This window comes from Phoca vitulina, unplaced genomic scaffold, assembly GCF_004348235.1.
Source record: "Phoca vitulina isolate PV1807 unplaced genomic scaffold, GSC_HSeal_1.0 scaffold2, whole genome shotgun sequence".
In the NCBI taxonomy this organism is placed as follows: domain Eukaryota; kingdom Metazoa; phylum Chordata; class Mammalia; order Carnivora; family Phocidae; genus Phoca; species Phoca vitulina.
In genome coordinates, this window is record NW_022589705.1 from 54,307,834 (window position 1) to 54,324,268 (window position 16,435).

The window sequence follows — 16,435 nt, forward strand, 5'->3', positions numbered from 1 at the left end:
AGCTTATTCCAGTTTCGACAAACACTCTTGAGCACCTATATCCGCCAGGCCCTGTCTGAGACTCTGGGTGTAGAGAAATCATTGTGGCACAGGGGCTCTGTGTGCCTTGTCGTGTGGCGGGGGGATGATGTTCACAATATAATATTTATCATTTTAACCATTCATAAGTTTCCAGCGCAGTGGTATTAAATACATTCAGTGTGGTGTCACCATGCCCGCTATCTATTCCCAAACGTTTTCTTCTCCACAACAAACTCTGTACCTATTAAAAAATGACTCACCCTTCCCCTCTCTTCCCAGCCCCTGGTAAACTCTATTCTACCTTCTGTCTTAACTATATCTTTTTTTTTTTTTAATTTTCTTGTGGTGAAGTATACAACACCAAACCTACCATCTTAACCATTTGTAAGTACACAGTTCAGGGGCATTAAGTACGTTCCCACTGTTGGGCATCCATCCCCGCCATCTGTGTCCAGAGCTTTTTCACTTTTCCAAACTGAGACTCTGTACCCATTAAACATGGGTCCCCATTCCTCCAGCCCTCCGGCCCCTGGCAACCACCAGGGGTTTCTACTTTGTGTCTATGAATGTGACTACTCTAGGGACCTCATTCTCCTATCAGTGGAATCATACAATATCAGTCTTTTTGTGACTGGCTCATTCCACTTAGCATCATGAACCTCAAGGTTCATCCATGTTGTAGCCCGTGTCAGAATTTCTTTGCTCTGTGAAGCTGGGTAATAATATTCCATTGTACGTACATACAACGTTGGTTTATTCATCCACCCATGACGGACATGGAGTGCTTCTAGCTTTTGGCTGTTGTGAAGGATGCAGCTTTGAACCTGGGTGTGCAGTTCTCCCTGCCTTTGAGCCGCTTGTGGTCTGATGTGGGGTGTGACATGTATATTCACCTGCAGGTTGCCCTGGATCAGCCCTCCGTCTTCTCATCTGTGAAATGGGGATAACGCTCCCCGGTGCGGGAATTAGATGGGATGATGCGTGACTCCGGGCAGTGCCGGCCTCCTGTAAACACTTGAGAGCAGTTAGCGTGTTGCACCTGCAGCTGCTGTCGGGAAAAAGTGTCTAGAGAAGAGGGGACTGGAAATTGGTGGCCAGCGGGTCTCTCTCACACCAGCCCATCAGGCAACTCTCACAAACATCCTGGCAAGTAGGCCCAAAGATCTCAACTTTCCAGAAGAAGAAGCAGACTCAGAGAGGCTATGAATAGTACGGGTGGCTCTGGCTCATGGCTCCTCAAGCCTTCCTACCTGAATCTAGTAAAGGCTCAAGGGAGGGCAGGCACAGCAAACCAAAGCTCCCAATGTCTGCACAGCGGGCCTGGGAGAAGGGAACAACACCCTTGTCTCAGGAGGTCTTAGCGTGGGGGTGGGGGAAGAGCCGGGGAGGCAGAAGGGAGGAGGGGTGTCGGCAGACACAGAAGGCAGGGCCCGAGCAAAAGCTGAGAGGCAGGAGATGTCGTGCCTATGGCAATGGGAGGAGGCCAGTCTACAGGAGCCGAAGGTGTGGTGCATGGGAGGGCGGGATCGGGTCAGTGAGGGCAGGCCAGGCGGCCCAGCCCAGTCCGGTTCCAGGGCTGGAGGGCTTGGGTGACCTGCCCACGGTGCTCTTTCAGGAGATTAGTCAGACCGATAGGACAGGGATGCCTGCTTCCCAACAGATGCCTACCTTCAAACTACAGACAAGTGTTTTTAAAAAATAATGTGTGTTTTACCAATATCATGTGCAAAGTGCAAAAAGTCGGATAGTTCTAAAAGGCCCGCTCCCTAACCCCATGCCCCTCCACACTCCAATCGTACTGCCCAGAGGCAGGCCGCTGACCGGTATCGCTTCCAATATTTGGCTCCATATGTCTAAATAATGTGTTTAAACATCTCTTCATTTTCTGTCTGACATGGGCCCTATGGACCTGCTACGATGGAGGAGGAGGATGGAGCGCTCTTCCCCACAGAGCCACCGCCCCTCCCCCAGCTTCCCAATCTAGTTCCAGCATAATTTCTGGTTAGATTTAGTGTTTATAGTAATGTGACCGTGTAATTGACAGCTGACCCATATCACATTAAGTTGTTATACAACTTATTCTTTTTGCTGAAATTAAGGTCTCAGTTTTTAAACCAATTTGCTTCATTTTCTAAGTACACTAAGTCTGTCTCCCCTCAGAAGCTACAAGCACAACAGGTCATCCATCCGTCCGTCCATCTTTCTTCCAGAGCCATCAGTGCTCCCGGTCTAATTTGCTGGGTGAAGAGTTGAGCTGTGGCCAGCTGTGTTTAAATGGGGCCCCTGATGCCAGCCACGCAGGGGAACAGGGTCAGATGCATTTTGGCCCAATTGTCATTCGTCTGTAGATTTTATTCAGAAAATACCTACTGAGTCCTTTCTAGATCCCAAGGAGGTCAAATGCCAGAGACCAGCAATGCAGGATGAATTAGATGTGGTCCCTACCTTCAAAAGGGTCTGAACCCTGGAGTAGAGACAAGTTAGTGCTGGGCCAAAGGAGGGCTCTGGGAGTTATGGGGGGGCCAGGAGGAGAAGCCCTAATGCAGACTTTGGAAGGGCTTGTGTGGAAGACTGCCTGGAAGAGGTGAGGCTGAGTCTCAGATTGTCGGGAGGAGTTTTCTAAGAGTTCTGGGAAGGCCATTTCATGTAGAGAGCATCATGTGCACAGTCATGGGGGCATGAGAAAGCACGACTCGCTCTGTTAATTTCAAATAAGTAATCAGCTATGATCATGTGGGAGCGTTCTAGTCAAGGGGAGGCAGGGTCTCACGTACCAGGCTAAGGGACCAGAGGGACATGGGGAGCCACAGAAGGATCTATAAGAGGGAAGACATGATCAGGTCTGCATTTTTTAAAGAGAAGATGGCAGGGCACCTGGGTGGCTCAGTTGGCTAGGCATCTGACTCTTGGTTTCAGCTCAGGTCATGATCTCAGGGTCATGAGATCAAGAACTGTATCCAGCTCTGCACTGAGTGTGGAGCCTGCTTAAGAGTCTCTCTCCTCTCCCCCCCCGCCCCGCCCCTCTCCCTAACTCACGTGTGCTATCTCTCTCTCTTTCTAAAAAATAAATTAATTAATTAAATAAAATAAGATACAAGGCAAGATGGCCTCAGGGTGTCAGAGAGATTAGAGAGAAAGACGGGCAAGTGAGGGGGACTCTGAGGTCTGACAAAGGAGAAGGAGCGTCTAAACTAAGACAAGCACTGGGGGTGAGGCACGGGGCTCATGAAACCCTACAGAGACCAAACAGCCTGGTCTTGGGGTCACAGGCAGTATTCCCAGGTGTCTGTCTCCTAGGAAACCGGAAGCTACTCTGGACTGAGAAGAAGGGCTTTGGCCTCTTGGGATGTTTGGGGGGCCCAGAAGTGCTGGGAGGATGGATGCCCAGGGACTGAGGGAGCAAGCCAGGGCCTGGGGCTTTCAAAATTTAGAAGGCAGAGGTAAGATCTAGAGGCCATGGGGTCAGAAGGGCTGGTACAGTCCAGCCGGTAAGAGCATGAGCTCTGGACTCAGGCAGCCTTTGGTTTAAAGGCCAGTTCAGCCACATGCTCCCTGAAATTCTGTTTCCCCATCTGCAAGATGGTGACCAAAGTCCTCCCTACTTCATGGGGCCGTGGCGAGGGTTCAACGAGACCCTGGCTGTAAAGTGCTTGGCACAGTGCCTGGAACGTAAGAAGCGTTCATTTAGTGACTTCCTATCATTTGTCTGCGGGTGCAAGGGCAGCTGCAAAAAGCAGGTGATACTTGAGCTGACCTCAGAAGAGGAGGAGGCAGACCTGTCTCCACGGGCGTGCGGTTAGTGCCGTCACGCCTAGTCCCATGCTCAGAGGAGCACAGAACTTGGTTTTATGCCCTGCTTTGCCCTCTTGAAGTTCTTAACAATTTTTGAACAAGGGGCCCCACATTTTCATTTTGCCTGGGACCCCATAAATCATGCAGTGGGGCTGTGAGTAGGAGACCAACAGGCAGAGAAGAGGGGGTACTTTCGAAGGAAAGGGCCCTGAGTGTGCACAGGCATGTTGGAACTGGAGGCTCAGCTTGTTCCAGAAACAGCACCAGGCTCAGGGCTTCTAGCTGGAGAGCTGTGCATGGGGGAAAGCAGTAGAAGCTCAGAGTGATCAGCCGTGAGAGGCCTGGATACAACATGAAGGGGTTGGATGTTATGTGTGTACACATGGGAGCCTTTCCAACTCTGCGAGCCTGGAAGTGCAGAGGTGAGAGCTAGCTCAGGGAGAGCACGGGCACGGCGGTGGCACACGGTGTGGACGCTACTGTGACCTGCATTTCCCAGATGAGAAACAGCCCCCGAGAGGTGCAGAGCAGGGCTGCAGTGGGACTTGTGTGGGCTCTCGGCACTTGTGGCTTCATGGGCCCCTTTCTCCATGTATAAATATAAACATAAATATACACATACATGTACACACACGTGTGTGTGTGTAATTACACTTTGCAATGGCATGGGTATAAAGGCAAATACATTAATACTGTATACTAAAGCATTTTCTTTGACCTGAAGTATAGGGCATCTGGGGCGCTGGGCCTGCTCAGCTCAGCAGGGGCTGCAGCCAAGACGCCAGGTCTCTCCAGAAGGGCCAGGTGGTTCTTTTTCTCCTCCAGGGAATGCTGGCCAATCCCTAGGACCCTTTCAGCTGTGACCAGCATCCAAAGACTTTCCATCCCCGTGTCCCGTAGAGGGGGCTGATGGCTGTTGGGGTTTAGAGCCGGCTGGTGGGGCTGAGTGACAGGTGAAGGAGAGAGAGCTGCAAACATCCTGGGACTTGGGGAAAAATCAAAGGTCTCTATGTCTGCAGATGTCTGTGAGTTGACACTTCGTGCCACGTACACCGTCAACCCCGGGGACCAAGCTGCCCGCCTACCGCACCCAGACAGAGGCGGGGAGGCTGACTCAGCAGCAGCTGCTGAGGATGCTGTCTGGAAAGGAGAAACATCACCGCCTGTTTGTCTGTCTGTCTGTCTGCCTGGGGTTACAAAGAAGGCTGCCTGGAGGCAGGGGAAGTGCACAGGCCTTTCTTTGCATGTCAGTTGCTCACGTAGCCCAGGAGAATAACCGAGAATACCCTCAGAGGGGTATCCCCACTCAAACTCCTTCCTCAGGCTTTCTTCACAGGCTCCTCACTGGCCTTCTCTTTCTTTCCTCCACATACCCAGGTGGCCACAGGATGCCTGGTCTGGGAGCTTCAGTCCAGTCCTCCCACTGCCCACCTTTGGCCACTCCATGTACTTGGGTAGGCGGGCAAGAGACGGCATGGGGAGTGCCTATTTGGAAAGAAAAGAGGGCTGGCCGGGTTATCCCTTTATATCTCAATCTTCTCTTCATCTTCAAATCGCATTTCTCCAAGCTCCAGGCCCCTTCCTGCTAGGTATTTATGGTAGATGGATGGATGGATGGATGGATGGATGGATGGATGAATGAATGTTCAACCTTTCCCAGTCTTAGAAGCCACTCCTTCTGCCCTCCAATTTCTGTGGCGAGGAGCACAACCCCAGAACTCAATTGCCTCTAAAACAGGAGGGAGACTGAAACTTGCAGATTTGGAGAAAAATGATTGGAAAAGTTCCACCTGATTGCTTCCATTTCCCCATGAAGGCCGAGGGTTTGGTGGGAAGATAAAGGATGAAGTTTAGAATCACTAGTGTATAGCAATTCAATGGGGGATTTGCAGACGCATCACAAGGCAGTGCCATGGGCCCTATGGTTTTTGGTGGTCAGAGTAATAGCTAATATTTCTAGAGCAATTATCACAGGGCTGGCACTGGGCCTGGTGCTCTCTACTCACACGAACTCCTTTCATCTTCACCCCCACCTGGGAAGGCAGGTGCCTCAGTAAGGATGAGACAGGTCATGCTGCAGGAATTTAAAACAAAAACAAAAACCATTCTAAGTGGTTGACAAACAGAAAAGTTTTTTTTTTGCTCATGCTATCTGTCCAGTGTGGCTGGAGAAGAGGCATGGCAAGAATGAGAAGCCAGGAAGGTCTGAAAGGCTGGGAAGGAAAGGAGGGAGGGTCCAGAGCCTGGCACTCAGGAGGAGATCCAAGAGCCAGTATGAGGAGAGCTCTGGAGTGATGACAGGGAGGGAGGGGTCAGAGAGTGGGACCCTGCAATTTGAGATTTCAGGGATGGAGGAGTAGCCAGCCCAGATAAGAGCCAGGTGTGGCTCTGAGTATGGGTGGCTGGAGTGGAGTAAAGATGAAGGTCCCTGGAACTGAGGTCAAAGGTTCTGGCAGATGGAGCCAGCTTCCATTCCCGGGGAAGAATGGGGATCTATGGGAGGATATAACAAGCCACAGGTTAAGCATATTGCAGCTTCCTGGGCTGTCAATTTTACCAGGAGATGAGGTTTAGAAGCTGTTTTTTAATAGTCAGACATGGAAATATGAAGTATAAGACCTCTAAGAAAGGTGTGTGTGGAAGCCCACCTTCCTCTGCACTGGAAAGCTGGAGAAGCACCAGGTAGAGAAGAGCCACCGAAAAGTCGTAGATGAACACAACCAGATGCAAACAACCAAGGACCAGGGGTCTGTTAAAATTTCCATTCAATGCTAATCATGATAATAGTTCACCGGTCATGAGAGCTTGTTATATGCTAGGCACTGTTCTAAACACTCTAGATGTATAGCTGCTTCGATTCCCTTGGGACACCCTACAGGGATGGACCGTTTTTATTCCCACCTTACAGATGAGGAAAAGAAGCATCTAGCACAGCCCTTGGACAAAGTGGCACACCAGTGTGTGTCGGAAGTGGGATTTGAATTCGGGCAAACTGGCTTTAGAGCCCGTGCTCTTAAATGCTACACCAGTGGTTCTCCAACATGGATGAGCATCAGAACCCCTTGGGGGCTTCCTAAAGCAAGGTGTTGGGCCCCTCCCCTAGAGGCTTGGGGTGGCCCGAGAATTTGCATTTCTGAGAAGTCCCCAGGTGATCCTCAGGCCGAGGGTCCCTAGACCACACTTCCTCCTGCCTCACAAATAGACACACACAGTAACTATTCAGTGCAGAGTGGGTACGGCGTCTCCTTCCAAATGTGGCTACCAAATGCCTGGTATGCTGTGTGTGTGAGTGTGTGTGTGTGTGTTTGTGTGTGTGTGTGTGTGTGTGTCACAGAGGGCAGAGGATTATGGCCTAAGTAGCACTAGGGGACAAAGAAGAAATTGATCCTGCTTCTTGCCCCTGAGGTAGGGGGATATGGAAAAACAAGCCATCTTCACAGAGAGAGAGAAAGGGATACAGGTTCCACTTAAGGTCTGGAGAGAGGTACACAGCAGCCAGGCTTTCAGGAAAGGGTATTTGGTGCAACACAGGGTCTAGAGGGCAGAGTGGGAGGAAGGGGAGAGAAAGCAGCAGAGATGGGCCAGAGTGGGCGAGAGTGGGGTGCTGATGGCAGGTTTGTAAGGAAGAGAGCAGTTATCTCAAGATGGCCCAGCAAGAGAGAAGTGCAGATGGGTCATCACTGGAGGCCTTCCTGAAGCTGACCATTTCCCCTTCTGGAAATTTCCTAGGGTCCAGTGATGACAAATAATACAGGAGCTGATACCTGAATAGAGTCTGAAGAGCTTCTTCTCATGGAAAGGAGTGAGCCAAAATCAGGCATCAGCTTCTGCAAAGCCAGCCTTTAAATCTTAAATTCAGATTTCACTGAAATCACCAACTCTCTGCCCCTTGAAGAAAACCTTCTGCCCTTCTCATTCACTGCTTTTGGGGAAGCACGTGGGGCCCCGTCGGTTCCCCAACAGCTGTCTCTCCTGTAGTTTGGGGTCCAGCTTAATTAAGAGCTCCTCTGGCCGATTAGTCTCGGTCACCTCTGTAATTGGGCACCAGCTGTGTTTTCTCTTGACAAGGACTCCTTTAAGGAGCTTCTAACGTAAATGCATTACATGAAAAACATAACAGTTCCAGGGTTATATGATCATAAAATCAAGAACACTTGTTTTCTATAGAAATAACGAGTGCATCTCTATGTTCCAGAAAATAATTTTTTGAAAAGTTGGGAGGGAGGGTATTGAACGGCAAATTCTTCATTTGTTTATGTTCTGGATATGAACGCTGATGGTGGTTTTAAATGAAGTTTTGCATAATCACAGGTGTTGGTGTATAAAGACTCGGGAAGTTTCCTGGCAGAAATGTGAGACCTGAGAAACTGAACCATGAATGGCTCCATTTATGAACAGCCACCAATGATTGACAGAATGACTATTAATAGCTAATATTAACTGAGCCCTTCGTAGGGGCTCAACCCTATGCCAAGCCCTTGGAAAGGACTGTCTTGTTTAAAGCTGGCAATAACTTTGTGAGGTGGGTACAAATGTTCTCCCCATTTTTACAGATCAGGAAACTGAGGCCCAGAGAGGTGAAATAATTCATGTTCAAGGTCCCTCGGTTCACCACGAAGTGGCCAAAATGGAACTGAAACCCAGGTCTGTCTTATGCCAAAATTCCTTTCTGCCTCTCTCCAACTAAACAATGCAATTAACTAAAGTGCTCTGTTTACAACAATTAAAATATCAACGATGACCCTCAACGTCTGCACAAAGTTTCACAGTCACTAAATTCGTTTATGCTTGCTGTCTCCTGCAATATAACAGCCCTGGGAGAGAAACAAAGCAGTTGCTATCATGCCATTATCACACATGTGGGTGATATCGCACACCTAGGTGCTAGGGGCTAGACTATTCACCCAGGCACACGTCAGCAGCAAAGAACAGAGTCAGACCTTTCTAATTCCTGCTCTGAATCCAGTGTTCATTCCACTACTCCCCACCCCATGTGATGCTTCCACCTGAGGAAGCCAGATATATGTAAATATTTTTCCAGCCATTCGATCATTCATTTATATCCCCTCACTTATTTACACAGTCGTCTTATATTTTTATTTTTTCTATCCTGGTGAGTTATGTTTATTTAGTTGCTATCTCTCTCCCCTCCTTGGACTAGAAGCTCCGTGAAAGCAAGCCCTTGTCCTTGTTGATGGTTATATATGATATGATGATGTACAGCCCCCCCCCAAATAGTGCCCAGAACTTAAGTATTTATTTTTCAATTCATTCAAATAAATCTCAGTTTTTTCACTCAGTAAATGTTTATTGAGCATCTACTATGAGCCAGGTACACAGGTAGGTCCTAGGGATCCTACACTGAGCAAGACAGTCATGATTTCCCACTTCCCTGGAGCTTACATTCTAACTGGCGTGGAGGGGGTCTTACATACAAGTAAATAAATAATTGTTGATTGGGATTGGGGTACTTAGAGAGTGATGGGTTGGAAAGGGACAGCCACTGAGTTCTTGTCCCGGAGCTGTCCACAGGCTAATGGGGCAGATCACACATCCAATGGGAAGTCTCCATCTCATGGCCACAGTGGTGGTTTGCAAACTCAGGGGCGCTGTGCTCCGCTCCGAGTGCCAGGGCTTGGGCAGCGGGGAGGGCAGGGAAGGCTGCACCTGAGTAGTTTCAAAGGCAGTTAGGAGTTATTGAGGAAAGGGGTGGGGAAGATTCTGGGCCTGTGTGAGGACAGGTGGCAGGAGGCCCTCTGGCATGTGCAAGAGGTGACTGTGCCTCGAGTGTGGGGTGGGGAGAGAGGGGAGAAAGGAGGTGAAGGAGACAAGCATGGAGCAGGTCCAAAAGTATCATGTTGTGATGGTGAGTTTTATGTGTCAACTTGGCTGGGCTATTGTTCCCAGTTATTTAATCAAACACGAATCTAGGTGTTGCCATAAAGATATTTTGTAGATATGGTTAACAACTACGGTCAGTTGGCTTCAAGTAAAGATTATCCTCACTAATCGGGGTAGGTCACAGCCAATCCATTGATGGCCCTGAAGAGCAAAACTGAGGTTTCCCTGAGGAGGAAGAAAGTCTGCCCAGGGACTACAGCATCATCTTCTGGCCCAGAGTTTCCAACCTGCAGGTGAGACCCCACAGTCACAGGAGCCAAGTCCTTGAAATAAATCTCTTGATAGATAGGTGATAGAGATAGATGATAGATGATAGATAGATAGATAGATAGATAGATAGATAGATAGAGGTAGACTCCTAATCTCCTACTGGTTCTCTCTCTCTGGTAGACCCCTGACTGACTGGTATTCAGCCAGCTAAATAAACTTCACCCTTAAGGTGATGAGAAGGAGACACTGGAGTCTTTAAGCAAAGGAGTAGCATAACCAGATTTGTTTTTCTAAAAACCATGGCTCTGGTTGCAGTCTGGAGTGGATCAGAAGGGGCAAGACTGAAGGTTGGTAAACTAAGTCAGAAGCAGTTGCCTGAACTATGGCAGCAAGAATGGCCTGGAAAGAGGGAGACCAGTGCAAGGGATATGATGAAAGTAGAATGGATAAGACTCAGTGTCCAATTGCAAGTGTAGGGTAAGGAAGAAGAAGGGAGTTGCAATGAGTCCCAGGTCATTGGACATCTTGGCAGATGGAATGTAAATGCAACAAGAGCAGGGCCTTTGTTCTGTTCCCTGCTGTCCTCTTCGCATGGAGGACAGTACCTGGCGCCCAGAAGGTGCCACTGCAAATTTATTGAATGAATGGTGGTGCAATTCTCTGAGGTGGGCAGGACGAGGAGCATATAAGTGCAGCTCGGGGCATGCTGAGTTTGGGGGTGCTGACAGATAGCCAGGAGAAGAGGTCCAGAGGCACGAGATGGTCCGGCTGCAGGAGAGAGCTCCGAGATACACTGAGTCCTGAATGTGGGCATGGTACCCGAAGCCAAGGGTCAGTGCCCCTGAGAGTGTGTGAAGTGAGGAGATGGGAGGTCGGGGACTGAATCCTGGAGAAATTGCACCTTTCAAGGACGGCAGCAGAGAAAGGACCCCTGAGAGGAGAATAAGAAGGGGTGGGCAGAGAGAGAGAGAGAGGAGGCCAATCAAGAGAACACAGTGGCAAGGATCGAGCTAGGAGGGAGAGTGGGAGGTTAGTTACAGTTACAATGGCGACCTTGACCAGGGCATTTGTGGTGGGGGCGGAGGGGAACAGAGGTCAGACTGCAGACACTTGAGGAAGACATGAGAAATGAGGGAGGGAAGGCGGTGTCTCTACTGGCCTCTCCCAACCTTCCTTCCAATAGTTGACCGGGCATGACCAGCCCGTATTCAAGGGCGTGAGACTGAGGCACAGGAGTAAAGCTGGTTCAAAGCAATCCCACAGCCAAAGGGGGCTGTTGCGTCCTAAGACAACAGCTGTTCAGACCACACACTACCTTTTATGGCTTGGCGGGACACAGACTTTTGCAGAGAATGGTTGTGCAGGGTGGGGCCGGGCCCTGTCCAGGCTGATCGCTGAGACGTGCAGGGCAAGAGCCTCTAGGGCGTGTGAGAACATTTTCTCAAGGGGAACCACCTTCCCTTGAAACAGCTTGTTCTGCTGAGTTGACAGGAGGGAGGAATGGGGACTCCTCAGTCCTGGGCGGGGTGCCAGACACCGCGCCAAGGCGGAAGGCTCAGGGAGGCCGGCTCTGGCTGCAGCCTCCCTGGGCTCTGCGTGGGCCATACCATCTCCTCTCCTTCTCCGGGGACTGGAGGGAGGCCGCGTGTGCCAGATTTGTTGGTTTTTAACTAACATCCAAAGAGCACTTAGTATGGCCCAGACTCTCTATTCATCACTTTACATACTTGAACTTATTTAATCCTCGCAGTGTTCTTTGAGGAATGTATGCTGACTGTTCTTGCTTAAGGATGAAAAAAACTAAGGCCCAGACAGGTAAAGCCCCTTGCCTCAGGCTTCTCAGCTTGTTCTGTGGGTGGAAGAGCAGGGATGCTTAACTCTTGAATCTGAGTGGATGACTATTTAGCCCTGGAGAGTGGGTTCAAATCACCAGCAGGGGTGGGGATGAGCCTACAGGTCAGCCTTCCTCTCTGGCTCTGGGATCCTCGTTAAGTTGGATGATGGCTCTGAGACTCTGTTTCCTCTTCTCTAAAATGGGGCCAATGTTGCCCACATCATAGGGCTGTAATGAGGACGAAAGGAAATGTTTGTAAAGTGTTTTGCGGAGAGCATCCTGCCCAGGGAAGGTGCTCTGTAAGTGTTAGTTCTCTTTGCCTTTTCTGTTCTTTTGGAGAAGCTTTGTCTTGAATCTGTAGGTCAGAAAATTAGGGCAAGAGCCCAGGACTCTGAATCAGACTGACCAGGAATCAAATGCTGCTTCTGATACCTATTTGTTACTCGATTTTAAACAAGTCACTTTTCCATGCCAGGGCCTCAGTTTCCACAACTGTGAAGTATGGGAAGATCAGTTTAGTCCAGAATAGCCCTCAAGCCCCCACAATCCCCTTTCACCCTTACACAGATAACACCAGTTGATCATGAACTTGGTTTCTACTGAGCCAGGGCAATGCCTGAGTATCCTTTCAGTGTGAACTCCTATAGTTTGGTTACAATTCAGAAATGTATAAGATATATAAGATTTATAAGATAATAATAGCTACTTCCAGGGGTTTCTATGAAGTTTAAAAGAAATAATATTTCTTTCTTTTTTAGAGAGAGAGAGAGAGGATCACCAAGCAATGGGTGAGGGACAGAGGAAGAGGGAGAGAATCTTAAGCAGGCTCCACACCCAGCATGGAGCCTGAGACAGGGGTTGCTCTCACAACTCTGAGGTCATGACCTGAGCTGAAATCAAGAGTCGGACACCTAACCGACTGATTCACCCAGGTGCCCCTAAAAGAAATAATATTTCTAAAGCCTGCAATCCTGAAAACTTTGAATACACAATACATTGTAGTTCATATTAATCATTCTGTATCCGCTTAGCAACTCTATGAAGTTGGTAACTATTGTCTCCATTTTACGTGGAAGGAAATCAAGCCTCAGAGACTTTAAATCTCAGAGAGGCTAGGTCACCTGCCCGAGATCGCCCAGCTAACCAGTGGTAGAACGGATGTTCAAATCCAGAACTACTGCCTCCATCCTGCAAACGTGACACCATAGCCACATGTTTCCCCAAACCTGCAATTGGACGAGCAGCCGAGCAACAGAGAGCCGTGTTCCTCCTTGGCGTCTTACGCAACAAACCATATGGACCCTCAAGCTCTTACATAACAGCCCCCGTGCTAACGAGGGGAAGTTTAACAACAACACAAAAAACAGACCGCATTCACAACAGACCACCATATGTTCTCCCGTTCCCTGACAGCAGCCGCACCAACTCCTCCTCGGGCGCCCACAGAAATTTTCTCGACCAAAACAGTTTGATTCCCAAGTGACTCAAACGATTTGATGCCTTTATAAAAAGAATGATGGGGGGGAGGGGCGGTGGTGGAAGTCTGTGCTTCTTCAAAATAAATAAGTCCTGCTAACTCCTCGGGAAAGCCCGGAAAACTTCAGCCTCCGCTCTTTGGCCTTGGGAGCTGTGGGCTTCTCCGGGGACAGGGTGGCCTCTGTGACCTGGCAGCTTCCTCCTGCCGAGTGAGGGCAGCGGTACCGATTTCTGGTTTCTGAGTCTCTAAGCTAAATAGCACAGGTGTTATGGGTCCTCGTTTCACTTGGCCTTGAACCCCTTCACTATCTTCTTGTGCTCATGCTCAGTTCAAGAGTCTCAAGTTTGCTGTTGGCTTTCTGGCCATGCCCTCTGGAATTGAACCCAATTCTAGAAGGGTGGTTTGACGTGTGCACATTGGGGAAGGGTTTCTGCAGATGACTCCAGGCCAGTCACCAACTTCCTATTCCATATTTTTTGCCTGGTCTTCGGCCTCCTTCACTCCCTCCCCTCCATTTCCCTGTCCAGCAGCCAAAGCAATCCCACTAATTAGGAAGTCTGACCATGTCACTCCAAATCCCCTATGGCCCCCCCGGTCCTGCACACTCTACCTCTACACCCCACTTTGCACTGCTCTTCTGCTTGTCCTTGGAGCTCCAGCCACATTAGCTTTCTTTCAGTTCCTTGTGGCTTTGCACATGCTCTTCCCTCTGCCTATCCATCCCCCTTCCACTTATTCCTCACCATCTGAATCTCAGCCGCGTGTGGCTATTGCATCCTTGATATGTGGCTATTGAAACTGAAGAATTAAAATTTTAATTTTATTTGTTTTAATTAATTTAAAATAATTTTAGATTCTCAGGTTGCAAAGGAATTTTCATTCCCATGTTTTCTTCCTGTACTTTATGGATTCACTTTTTATATTAGAATAAGTGTGACATAATCATAATATGAGATACCGATAGACAAAAGTTATGTATCCAAATGTGTCCCTGTGACACTTGTATTTTCCAAAGATGGCCATAGCGAAATACATATTCCATCCCATATTCTCTTCTTACATTGTGACGCTGACAGTGTCATAGAGAGCTAGAACTGTGTGGAGCTTTGTAACTGACCAAGATGATGGCAGAGGTAGCATGTGCCTTCTGAGGTTAGGTCATAGAGGGTACTGCATCTTTCACCTTAGTCTCAGGATTACTCACTCTGAGGGAAACAAGCCACCGCACTGTAAGGACCCTGATGTGGAGAGGCGAGACCTCAGCAAACAGCCAACAGCAACTTGCCAATCATGTGAACAAGCCACCGTGGAAGTGGATTCTCCAGCCCCAGTCGAGCCTTCAGATAACTGCATCCTCAGCTAATATCAGATTACAATTTCATGAGACACCTCCCGTAAAGGGAGACCTGTCCAGCTGAGCTTTTCCAGAAATCCTGACACTCAGAATCTGTGAGCACTATACATATCATAGCTTGTGTTTTTTTTTTTTTTTTTTAAATAAAGGTCATAGTTTGAAGGCATTAAGTTTTGGGGTGGTTTGTTATGCAGCCGTAATAACAGGAACACTACTCATTTTTTCCCAAAACCACTTACTGAATAGTTATCTTTTCCCTCCAGATACAAGATGTCACTTTCATTATAAATGAAATCGTTGTAACGTGTGGACCTATTGGACTAGACTAATTCAAGCACTAGTACCAGATAGTTTCAGTCACTGATGCTTTATCGTCTGTGTTACTATCTGTTAGAGGTAGCCACCCTCCAATACTGCTATACTTTTCCCTAGTTTACCTGGATATTATGGCTTCTTTTTTCATAGGAATTTTAGAATCAGCTTGTCTAGTATTAAAAAAAGGGACTTTTTTTTATTTAAAAAAAGCATTTTTATTGTGCTTGTGATAAATTTATAAAGTTAACATAAAAAATTGATATATTTATGATATTGCAGCTTTTTCTTCAGAAATATGGTATATTTCTCGTTTAAGTTTTCTTGCATGATGTTCAGGAGTGTTTTAAAGTTTTCTTCATATCCACTTGCATATTTCTTATAAAGTCAACACTTAGGTATTTTATATTTTAGTTGGTGTTTTAAGTGGATTTTTTGTGTGTGTGTTATACCTGCTATTCTAAATAATTGTGACTTGTATATATGAAAACTATTGATTTCTGTTTGTTAATTTTGTATGCCACCTCTCTATTGAATGATCTATTTGTTTGTTGTGGCTTTTAGTTTGTTCTCTTGCTTTTACCAGGTATACAACCATATTATCTGCGAACCAACATAGCTTTATCTTCTTCTTTCTACTATTTATACCTCAAATTATTTACTGATCTTTTTGCACTGACTAACACCTTCAGTATAGTGTAGTGGTGATAGTGAGCATTTTTTAGAGAGACTACCTTTTAAGATTACGTCTAGCCATGTGGGATTTTTGGACTCTTGACATGTGGCTATTGAGACTGAGGAATTTTATTAGTTTTACTTAAATTAAAATAGCTATTTACTTAAGTCTTCTTTAATTTCTCTCAGCCATGTTTTGTAGTTAGCAGTGTATAGGTTTCACACATATTTTGCCAGATTTATCCCTGAGTATTTCACATTATTTGATGGTATTATAAATGCTTTCTCCTACAACTTGAATTTCTAGTTGTTCGTTGCTGCTGTATAGAAAAACAATGGATTTTTAATGTTGATCTTGTAACTTGCAGCCATGCAGAAATCACTTATTAGTTCTAGTAGCTTTTTTCTGGATTCCATCAGATTTTCTATACAGACAATCATAGTATCTAAGAATAAAGAGAGTTTTATTTCTTCCTCTCCAAACTGGGCTCCCTTTATTTATTTTTCTGGCCTTACTGCACTCGATAGAAACTCCATTGTAATGTTGATAAAATGTGATGAGAGATCATACCATTGTTTTCCCAATATTAGGGGGAAAGCATTTATTTTTTCACCATCAAGTATAATGCTAGCCAAAGGTTTTTCATAAATACCCTTTATCAGGTTGAGAAAGTTCCCTTCTATTCTTAGTTTGCTGGAAGTTTTTATCAGGAATGGATACTTCAGCTATTGAGATGAACATATGGTTTTTCTTCCATACTTTGTTAATGTGATAAGTGTCATCAATAAATCAACTTTTCATTCCTGGGATAAATTCCATTTCATCATAGGTATCATTATTTTATATATAATTGGATTC